This window comes from Castor canadensis, chromosome 4, assembly GCF_047511655.1.
Source record: "Castor canadensis chromosome 4, mCasCan1.hap1v2, whole genome shotgun sequence".
NCBI lineage: Eukaryota > Metazoa > Chordata > Mammalia > Rodentia > Castoridae > Castor > Castor canadensis.
In genome coordinates this window covers 142,737,800-142,750,283 of record NC_133389.1, presented here as the reverse complement: position 1 = coordinate 142,750,283, position 12,484 = coordinate 142,737,800, and positions in this window count along the sequence as shown.

The window sequence follows — 12,484 nt, the reverse complement described above, 5'->3', positions numbered from 1 at the left end:
ATTATGTAACAATCACATTTCTGCCTCTGCTGGTTACTGTTTATTCCCTTTGAGATACTGACCAAGATTGCTTTTCTGCATCCCTCTCCATTTCCTCCCCCAGCAGTTACATTAAGATTCATTTTCACTTTTAAGTCCTTTCCCTATCCTGATCTTAAGAAGCTACTTTAGTTTTATTTATATGAAACAAAACGATTAGCACTGAATTTTGCACCTCTGTATAAAATTGATTCAAATGAGGCATAGGCTTTGAGTCAATGTGTATTTTCAAAAATCGTACAAAGAAGTCAAATTTTTTGTAGGGATAGAGCCTAAAGTCAACACTTGAAACCATGTATCACATAAATTTGTTGAAAATTCCCCTTAAACTAGTTCAGAATGCATAATTTTGTGAATACCATAAAAGTTATCATTGACAATGATTCCACTTAATATAACAGAGACATACAAAATATCATATTCAAAATTTTATTTTCCTAAGAAAAAAGAATGAAATTTGGGTGCTCTTCACTGAGTTTTGGATAAGACAGTTGCTTTGCATTTAAAAAAACCAATTTTTAAACTGGGTGTGGTGGCATGTTCTCTAATCCCAGCCCTAGGGAGGCTGAGAGAGAAGGATCACCAGCCTGGGTGAGACTATCTCAAAAAAAAAAAAAAAAGACTAGAATCCTACAGAGCAGCAAGATGCTGACACTGTGTGAGAAATGAGAAAACCAGGGGGCACCAGTTGTTGGTGTCATGGTGAGTACACTTATTAGCATGAATGCTTCAGTATTCTCCCTCACTTTTCTTTTAATTGGGTTTTTTGTTGACTTGTTTGTTTGCCATAAATTGAATGCGTATGAAACGCAACTTCACTATAATGGGAAAATCATATATCACATTGATTACCCAGAAATGTTCACTTACTCAAATATTTAATCTAAACATGAAGTTTGGATCATTTTCCCCAGGTGATCGAGTCTGCCTGGTGCCAAATGAAGAGATGTCTATATACATCTTCACATCTGCACACATGTGGCACACACATTCACACTCAATCCCACACAAACACCAACACCTCCCTCCAAAACTTCCAGTCACCTCTCAATCAATTCCCTCCCATTAGTTGCAAAGCTCCTTGGTGTCTGAGACCCCACCTTACCCCTCACCATGCAGCAAGATGTGTCTCCTGTGGGTGGCTATGTGGAGACCAAGTGCTGTGCTGACCCTGGGCACTTCCAAGGCTCCATCTGAGTGGTGGCCTCTACTCAGGGCCTTGCTATGCACCCTGCTGACCTGGTTACCACCACCTTTACTGTCACCACATTTCTGCCTCCAGCACTGTGGCAGAGCCTCTATTACTGCTGAATGAGCTGAGAAACCCAAGGCTGCCACTGTTGTTCTACCTTGGAAAAATAAAAACCAAGAAGAAAACAGAGGACACTCTTAGGTACTAGTCTACTCGCTCTGGTTAGAGTCCAAAGTCTGAATTACTGGCTTATCCCAATGTCTCGGTAATACTACACTGTGAGGGAAGGAGGCAGCCTGGTTAACAGCAGTGTTGATTTCAGGTTCATTGATAGAGAAATCGTTAATATGAAACAATAACCACAAACACTTATACAGTACTTAGAATATCTGGGCACTGGTTTAAGTGCTTGATGTATTTATTTAAAGCAGTTATTTTGCTAGCCTCTTTCAATGTTAAGATCATACTGTACCTATGTTGTTTTCCTGTTCCCAGTTCCAGACTTTCCAACAGGAATGAAATCCCTTTGTTTCTCAGAATCAGCCAGAGTGATGGTTCCATCTTTCCAGTCAGGGAATAGTCATGCTATATGAGGTTGATACCTGGCTTCCCCCAAATTCTGAGCAGTCAGTCCAAGATTGTTATAGTATAAAGCTTTAACTTCCTCAGGAAGATAATGTGTCAATTAACATTTTAATCTTTTTATAAAACAAAGAATAGGAAGGTAAAACAGACCCTATATGGGGACTGGTACCAGTGGGAGAGGGGAGGTATAGAGAAAGGGTGTTGCAGGCTGAATGTAGTAGAAAAATTACGTGCTCGTGTATGAAAATGGAAAAATGAGACCTATTGAAACTATTCCAGGAATGGGGATGGGTGGATAAAGGAGAATAATGGAGGAGGTGAATTCAACTATGATATATTGTAAGAACTTTTGTAAATGTCACAATGTACCCCCAGTACAGCAATAATATGATAATGATAAATAAAGTGGTAAAAATAAACTTTTTATAGTGGAAAGGAATAGAAAACTGAAAAGTATAACAAACCCTTTTATACCAGTCCCTCATCCTCAACAGTTATCATCTCATGAATAAGTTTGCTTCTATATCTACCTACAGGATTGTTTGGAAGCAAATCACACGTGTTCTATTATTTTATTTCATCTATAAATACTTCAGCCCATTTACCAATTTGTTAAGCTTCAGCTCCAAATCAATCTATCCTTCTTTGCTCCAATGTGTGACACTGGAGCTAGACCACATAAACATTTTTTAACCAACCGGCAGGATGTCAAACTTTGTCGGTAGAGGGCACCAGAGGGACTTTGTAGGAAGCAGGTATTTTCCTAGCTCTTCCTTACTTGTTCCTATAGTGCAGAGGCTACAGCTCAGGAGATGCAGTGGTATTTGCCTCTCAGTGAGTTTCAGCAGCACCCGGGTAGGAGATTCCCAGTCAGTTCTAGTGACTCATCCAGCTTCCTAGTGAGTCTTAGAGGTGGCCCGGCGGTGTCTCTACAGCTACAAGTACCCATGTGCAACCCTCCCTGAGTCTGTGCCACCTCACTGAACTCTGCCATCCACTGGGCCACAACACAACCCCTCCAGGAGGTCCGGATCTCAGCCCCGGAGGTTAGGGAAGGACTTCTCTAGCTTGGCTCTTCCCTTAGATGGTCTGCCTCGATCCTAGAGGCAGCAGCTTCTCCTTTACCTGCTATTTTTCTATACTTCTGTTCATTTTACCTCTTGGTAGTTAATTCCTTATTACTAAGTAATAGTACTTCATTTTAAACTTTCACTGTGTAAAGTACTGCGTGGTTTCTGTCTCCTTACTGGACCCCAACTGATAGAGGAGGTTTTGATTGTGATCCAATATTATTCCATTTTCTCACCTTTCTTAGTATATCAGTTCACTTTTTTAAAACTTTTATTTCTAGTGGTTACCCTGGAGATTGCGATACACATTTACAACTAAAACAAATCCACTTTTACATTTTTAAATTTTTAGAGGTACTAGGGTTTGAACTCAGAGCCTCACACTTGCTAGGCAGGTGCTCTACCATTGAGCCAAACCCGAGTCCCCAAATCCACTTTTAAACAACAATGTATGGCTTCATGGATAGTGCAAGTACCTTATAATAACAAAATAATCCCTATCCCTCCCTCTTGTCACTTTATCATTGCTATCATCCATTTAACTTATAATCTATATATGTTTATATACACAATATGTACATACCCAAATACATTATTGCTAATATTATTTTGAACATGCTTATGTTAGATTTAAAATAAGAAACATAAGTTTTTATTTTTACTTTCATTTTTTCTTCTTCAATGTTCTTCCTTTCTTAATGTAGATCTAGGTTTCTGTCCAGTGTAATTTTGTTTTTCTCTAGAGAACTTAACATTTATTTCTTACAAGGTAGCTCTCCTGGGAACAAATTCCCTAATATTTATTTATTTATTTATTTATTTATTTATTTATTTATTTATTTAAATTCAGGGTCCTGCGCTTGCTAGACAAGCACTTTACCATTTGAAACATGCCTCGAGTTCCCTACATTTTTTTTGTCTGAGAAAACAAACAAAACAGCCCCATTATGTATATTTAGACCTTTAATGGATTTATAGATGTCCCACACTTCTTGGTTATTACTTTGTTTTCCTTGCAGTCTTTTTTTTTTTTTTTCCTATTTCAGTGTTGGAGTTTCTATTGAAATATCCTCAGACTCAGAAATCCTTTCTTCAGTCATGTCCAATCTACTGAAAAGCCTATCTAAAGCATTCTTCATTCCTGTTACATTGTTTTTTATCTCTAGCATTTCTTTTTTGGTCCCTTCTTAGAATTTCTGTTTATATTGTCCATTTGTTCTTTCATATTGTCTACTGTATTCATTAGAGACCTTAGCATGTTAATCACAGCCATCTTAAATTCTGGGCTTCATAAATCCAACATCTGACCATTTCTGGGTCTTGTTCTGATGCATGTTCTGTCTCTTAAACTTGTGTGTGTGTATGTGTGTGTGTGTGTGTGTGTGTTTAACCTTTAGCATGTCTCATTTTTTCACAACATACAGGTATGATGTATGGGTAAAAGGAACTACTATAGACAGGCATTTAATAATGCAGTTGGAAAAGTACTGGGGAAATTTTTGGGACATATTCTATATTCCTATAACTAAGACTCAGTCTTTTTTAGTACCTTTGTCCAGGACAGTGGACTTCCCAAATGCTTCCTTATATGCTACAAGATGGTGACAGTTAGGTACTGATAAAACCCCAGAAAGTTAGGCTCTGGTTAAATTGTTTCTTCTGAAGGTAGATCATATTAAAAAGAAGGTTATGGTGTATTTTTAAATGATTACTTTTCCCTTCTTTGGTATTCACTGTGAGAACCCAGTAGGGCCCTAAGAAATAAAACTCATAAGGGCAAGGTGGAGTCCCCAGTGACTAAAGCCCACTGTTGTTTTTCTCTCAGACTTGTGCACTGTGAATCTCCAATTTTTCATCAATTACAGTTGGGATTGCCCCTTCCTGAGCCTTGATTCCTATGGAGAGTTCTGCTCCAGTTAAATTGTGTTTCTCTGTATTTGCCTTTCTCCCTACTAAGAGGGACATTGGCTTTCCCTGTGACCTCACCACTCTTATAGATCTAAAAAGAAATTGATTTTTTCAGTTTATTCAGCTTTTTAGTGAGTTGTTAGGATGCAGTGGACATGCCTAAGCTTCTTAAAAGTTGGACTGGAAAATGAAACCAGTTATAAGGGATAACTCAATAGAAAAATAAACACTCTTCTAACAAAGCCTAAAAAACCTAAAAATGACTAATTCTTTAATAGTAATATCATTGCTCAAATTTTTCCAAATGTCTGATGAATATTTCATTCATGAAAACTTTTTTCCAGTCAAAATTCTAATAAGGTCTTCATGTATTTGTTTCTTGTGTCTTTCACACAACTATTCCCTCTTATATTTTCTTCCACTTGTTGAAGAATCACTCCTTTTGGTCTTGTAGGGTTTCACACACAGTGTGGCATGGTATTGTTTAACTTGTTCTCTATATCTTGTCCTTCATGTAAGCTGGTAGTTCTAGGGACCTGAATGGATTTTGTCTCAACTGGGTTTATAAAATACTAGGGTAAGTACTCCCTGTTGCTTTGTTTTAGGAGGTGCATAATGAATGTCTGGTGTCCTACTAGTCATCCCTTGGTATCCAGGGGATTTGTTCCAGGACTCTTCACAGATACCCAAATCCACAGATGCTAAAGTTCCTTACTAAAAAATGACATAGTGTTTGCATTTAATGTATACACATCCTTCTGTGTATTTTAAATCATCTCTACTTTAATATCTAATAAAATGTAAATGCTATATAAATAGTTGTTATGTTGTATTGCTTAGGGGACAAGAAAAAGTCTGTACATGCTCAATACAGACTTGTGGTTGGTTCAATCCACAGATGCAGAACACAAGGATATGAAACCCAAGGATATGGAAGGATAACTGTGTTTTGTGATGGTCATGGGAGTCCTGAATTCTCAGCTCAATCCACTATAATTTCATCAACTTTTTCAAAATGATTTTAGAAGACATTGGTAATCATTTCCTTGGTTCACTGTTCCATTTGAGGTAGTAAAATGGTGATATTATGGCACTTACTTCTTCTTTAACTCAAATTCCTTATAAATTTCTATATCAACTATTACATTACCCCAAGGCATGTTTTTTTTTAAATAGGAAAGTCAGTATAAATTGCTTTGTTTTTAAATTTATCTGCTTTCCAGTTGATGAGCTTCCTAACATCCTGCAAAGTATGTATATACTTTGTATATACATACTGTGTATACTACATACACAGGCTTCAATGTTTCAATTTATTGGAATTATCTTAATATACAATATTTTTCATCTTTGACAAGAACAAATCCCTTCAAATTGGCCTCTGCATCCCTTTTAAATGACCCTAGTATTCTTTAATAGCTTCCTTTCTTTCAGGTTCAACCAGATGTTTGCAGCTTATCTTGTACGTTTCTTGTCATTTCTCCAAGGTGTCCTTATTCCTTTTAATGGGAAATGCATTTAAAATCTAGTCCTAGGGGCTTGTTACTGCACTTCACAGAACAGGGCTAGAAAATGTGTTTTTTAAAAGAATATTACTATGAAATCATAGTAATATTTCATAGTAATATTTCCTATTCAATTTTGTAATTTTGATTACAACTTATAAATTTACATAGCATCCTTGATATTACATCTTTTGTTGATTCCTGTTAACAAAATGTCTATTTTATTTAACCTACAAAATGTATGTAAACTCTGTATTAGCAACATTAATGCTTCTTTTTTACCTTAACACATTCCAACTAAGAATGCATAGACAAATAACTTTTAAAAATAATTGAAACAATCCCTCTCTGTACAGTTAAGACACCAACACAGTTTCATTCTATTTTGCTTTTACTTTATGTAACTACTTTTTATCTTCAGTGTGTGTATAAAATAGTTTTAAATTTTTATATAGAGAAGTCTAGCTTGTTTCCCTTCCCTTTCCAACAAATCATTAATTCTATTTTTTAAAAAGTAAAATACATAATATTCCCCTTTATTAAATAAAAGCAAGAATACTACATATACTATTTCTGTGTTTTACCTAACAACATACCCTAAAGATCACTTCATAAATGTAGAGATTTCTCCCACCCATGTTGCAGCTGCTTGGTCAGTATTCCACTAGATGAACACATTGTAGCATATTCAACCAAACCTGAATTGGTGGACATCAGAGCTGTTTCCAGACTTTATTATAGGCAATGCTTTGGCAAACAGTCTTCATATTTTTGTCACTGTATCTTTAGTATTGTATGTTAGGTTTTGCAATGTATAGCACACTACCTCAAAACTTAGCATAAAGAGCTATTACCTCAAGTTTCTATAGGTCAGCAATTTGGGTAGTTATGTTCTGCTCTCACTCATGTGACCTAAGTCAGCTGGCAACTCAGCTGGATTTGGATAGTCCAAGATGCTCATTTATGTATCCAGGGATTAGCAGGCTGTCAAGGTTCTCATGTGGCCTGTCATTCTTTGGTAGACTAACAAGCACTACTCATTAGTATGTTCTCATGGAAATCTCAGGGTTCCAAGCATATCAAGAGAGCAAATACCAATGGACAAGTACTTTTCAATTTTCTACAGGCATCAAGTTTGCTGTAAAGCAGGTCACTTAGATGAGCCCTATGTCAGTGAAGACTACTCACAGACATGCAAACAGAAGTTTTCCATTGGCTATTTGCCCAAAGGCAGTATTGTTTAGTCACAGGGCAAATTCAAATGTAAAACCAATCCCTCTACATCCACAGCTGTGCATTCCTTCCAATTATGAATCAAAGTGCCTGTTTCCTCATACTGTCACCAAGTGTTTTCAAACTTTTTTCCCAATCTAAAAATGAATGATATCTTAGTATGAGAGAGGTTGAGCAACCTATTATACACTTAAAAAGGCAAGAGCTGTTAACTGTGCTTATTTCTTGTCCATTTTTCCAAAACAATTGGTCTTCTATACTTTTATAAGCTCCTTATGTATTAGGAATATTAACTGAATAAGTAATATGAATTATATACTTTCCTTATTATCGTTTGTCTTTTTCATCATATAAATGTAATCAAATTTATCAATCTTTTCTTTAATCTTTCTGGATTTTGAGCCAGTTAGCAATTTTTTTCTCTATTCTCAAATTGGGAATTCTATTTTTTCCTATTTGAGGATTAGCTGAAGTGGCCATTTATCCCAACACCCAAAAGTCCACGTCTAAAGTACATCCTGGATTATAAATTTCTTTTAACTACTCAGGTCTGTATTAGCATTTAAAGTAAAAGTAATCCTGGATAAAAATGTTAGCCAAATTCTGTATTTCTATTTTCTATCTTCCCGTCTGGCTGTGGCTAAATCTACATGTCATTTTATGACCAACTCCAGTCTTCTCTTCCGAAGCCCTGTCTAAGTGGTGTCAGCAGGAGCCTCAAAGCATCAATGTCACAGGTTTTGTTGTGTGGAATTTTGTCACTTTCTAGTTGTATGACAGGCAAACTATTCAATCCTACTTAGGATTCTTATGAGATAATGTATGTAACTCACTATATTTGGCCTATCACTAGTGCTCCATAAATTATAGGTAGTCCTTTAAACTGGGAGGACCCTCAAATCCCAAGTTATAAGGAAAATACCTGATATGTGAATGAAAAACATATTCAATACAGAAACAGCTCTATTGGAAGTGACTATGTGTATCACTCTATGCACACACAGGGATGTGTGCATGCACTAAGAACAAATTTTTTTGGTGTGTTTCATTCAGGGATCGTCTCTGTAGACTAAGAGGAGGGGGATCTGTGCTTAGCAAGCAACTTACACATTCTGTGTGTCAACTCTGAATCCCAACCTACTAGTAGAACAAAATTTCAAGAAGCAGAAGGCAGTTCTGGTCAGCTTATACTTGAAAAAAATGTTGAGTGTCTGACCAACATCTGCTGACAAGTCAAGAACCTGACTTGAAAACTGGAGTTCCAGTGTACTCTGCTCTGTTCCTGGCTGTCCATCCCAAACAGATTTCATATTATGTCTTTCTATAGGCTCTCACCACTTGCTTAGAGATAACAGAGTGATGGTGCAACCCAGGAACCACGCTCACTCCCCAGTCAGTCGTAGGACTGCAAGTCCTCCAACTCAGTTGGTCATTTCAGCACTTTGCCCCCAAGAATCAGAGTTGCTGGACACAAATATTGAAGGCAAGGGGGGGGAGAACAGAAAGAGAGGGATCTAATTTTAAAATGTGTGTCTTTGGAACTGAATTTTTAGACACGAGGGATAGGCTTGGCTGTACTCTGACATGGTTCAACCTAAAATGTGAAGAAATCTAGAGATGACTTTGGTATGTATAAAATTTTTTCCCTTAGTTAAGCTAAAGATAGTTTTCAAAATATTGTAAGTGGTGGCTACCTGGGGCCATGTGACCTGGGAAAGCCCAAGAGGAAAATTTCTAGAGGTATAGTAATAGTCTAGATCCTGATAAGGGTGTAAGTTTCATGGGTTTGCTTAGGCACTTGGATGGATATGTGATAGATTTTTTACAGTAAAGCAAAATCTAGGTGGTGAATACATCAGTGTTTAACCAAAATCCTTTCAACATTGCTCTTTGAATTCAAATTTTCAAGATGTTGGAAAAAGCTATCAAATGCCTTAGTAATCAGAAGCAAATTACTCTGCACTTCTGGGTGCACCACAACCTTAAGGTTGCCACTGGGAAGAAAGAATTCCTTCCAGTGCACTCTCTGCCTTCCCCTCGGACACTGACCTTCTTTGTAAAGCAAAAGTCCTCCCTTTCCTCTAAACTTTCATAATGAGGTCCTTATCCTCTGGACTGCACAGGGTGCTCAGTTAGTGGGCATCTTTGTAATGAAAAATCCAGCCTATATACTATCAACATAAATGCTTCTTTGTCCAGAGACAATTGCAAAAGCATGGCCAACTGTTTAAATATTTTTTATTGCCGTAACTAAATTCTTCAATTCTAACTGGCATGGAGAAATGACCAGTATTTGTCTTATTCTTGTTGGTCATGAAAAAACAACTTAGTATTGAGCCTTAGGTATGGAGATGTTTTGCACACCTTTGCGTACCTCTCACATAGTCATCCTAACATTGCCAGTATGTAACCCTATTGTCCCTATGAGGCACATGGTCACTGAGCTAGTAAACAGCAGATTCAAGGTTCAAGGAAAGATCTCCTCAGCTCAAAACCATGTTTTTTTTTTTTCCATCAAAGCACATTCTCACATTTAAAATAGGTTATGTTCTGCAAAACTCACATAAAAAAAAAAACAGCAGTCTTTTGGCCAAGATTTTATGAACTACCACTGGATATAGGAATCAAATTTCTAAGGGCAGCTTCATATTCTTTTTTCTTTTGCACCAAATCACTTGCCAAAAGACATTTTTTTAAAGTTTTCACTTTCCAAGTGATATTGACAAACATGAGAATACAAAACTTGGCAACTTCTCCTTATTTCCTATAGTTATAGAGGGCAGTTTACATTTAATCTGCTTCAATGAAATTTACTTTTGATGTACCGAGTACTGCTTATTCACAAAGTAGAATTAAATGACTTCACTACCCTTTAATGATCTTCCACATCATGCTTTTAAAAACCACCAAAAATTGTTATCCAGTTAAGTAATGGAACCTTTTCTCCACATGTTAAATTAAGCCAGATTCCTAAACTACAGAAACTATGTAGTAATCATCCAGTAGATGGCACTAGGGCTGATACCCTGTTTTTAGTTATTAAGTGGTCTAGCAATTTGCCAGGAATCTTAAGTCTTCTACTAACCCCACAGGGCAACTGAATCATGCCTTCAAGATTACTTGTGAGAAATATTACAAGCTCCATACAGGGCTGAGATCTGTAAATAGAGGATGAAAGGTGTGCTCTAAAGTCTTCAGAAATATTTTATCATGTCTCTAAACTCCACTACTTTTCAACTTGGTCAAACTTCCTTTTCCTAATATGGAACTGAGAGCAGTGAGATAGAAGATGTTTTAAAGATGTACGTGATGAGATATGCAACAGCAAAACGTGCTTTAAAATTTTTTAACCAAAGGTTAGGGTGAAAAAGTGACAACTTGATTTACAACAGGCTCATGTGAAGCCTTGTGACTCCACTACACATCTGATCTTAGTGTTGATATAATATGAATAATCCTATCTGAACCCAACCCAGAATCTGCAGTACTTACATCTACAGGTCACATTCAACCTCTTATTTTGCTCAAAACTGCTTCACCCACTAATTCTGCAATTTGGAAGATCATCCTTGTAAGTACAATTTTTCCCTGAACCCAAAATTTAGTATATTAAGCTTCATGAAGGTAAACTGACATACATATGTGCTTTCAAAACAAAGTCACCTCCTTAAAGGGAGATCTTGAGCACAGCAAACAAAAAATCTCCAGGGTATTTCAAATGCAGATCCCCCAGACCTACAATTACAAATTCTCTTCTAGTAGGACATATGCTTCTAACAACTTCCTGAGGCATTTCACGTAGGTGGTTTATAAACTACAAGAATTTATTCAACATGTACTTAATGTTACTTATCCTATTTCAATATATGGACCAAGAAACTGGTTTATCCTACATCCAATTACATAAATTTGATGTATGAAGAGACTTCGTATGTCTTGAATTTCTAGTTGGAAATGGTAAAAATGACCTTTTAAAAATACGTCTAGTCCTTCTAGGTTAGGCTAGACAAGAGAGAATCATTTAACAATAGAAACATGAATCATGGCCCTGAGTTGGTGTTCTCAGAATTTGGGTGTCAATAAAATTGTGGTTTGTCTACCATGACTTTACATAAGGCTTAAATGAAATGTTTACCCAGTTGGAAGTATTAAAATGTTCATTTTCTTATTATCATACTCTAAAAAGCTTTTAGAATCTTTAGGTCTAATGTTAACATGCAAAAAAAAAAAAAGTAATGGCTTGTCAGATAGTTGGATTTGATTTTCTCTAGTGTGTTCCTTAGTCTGGTGATCAGTGCTTTGAGAAACATAAACAGACCCTGTTAATTCAGAAACCTGGATTAATTTGATTATATTTGAATCCAAATTCTGGTACATTCCCAATAAAGCAAACTTTGAAGCATCTGGAGAGAAGTCAAATATACCTAGAAAGTAAAATGTTTTTCTAGCTTCTCCCTCAGGGTGAATACACTATTAATGAGAGTGCTGTTTTCAAAGGTCACAATTAGATTTCCTCAGAAGCATACTTGAACTGTTAATCACTAAGATTATTTTGTGAAATGTGGGACTACTTAATCATTCCAACATGTAATCACTGTCTGGAACTTCAACATACAGGTTTGCACTATGACCAAGTACCTCTGTCCCTAATCCCCTCATAGCAACCATACTAAAGAATGACTGAAGCCAACTTATCAAAAAGACTCTCTTAAGGTAAGAGATAAAGGAAAACAAGATCTTTAAAAAAAATTGTCCAGTTTGTTGTCTCTAGAACACTTCCAAATACATTAGAGGTTCACACACAGCCTAAAATGGCTTGAAGCAAACAGCCATTATGTTAATGTCATAAGAAAAGGGAAATCATCTCAGTAACCAAGTTGAAATATCAAATCCCTATATAAATTGTGAACTAGCCAACAGCTAGTGTGACTTAGACTGACCTAAATAAAACA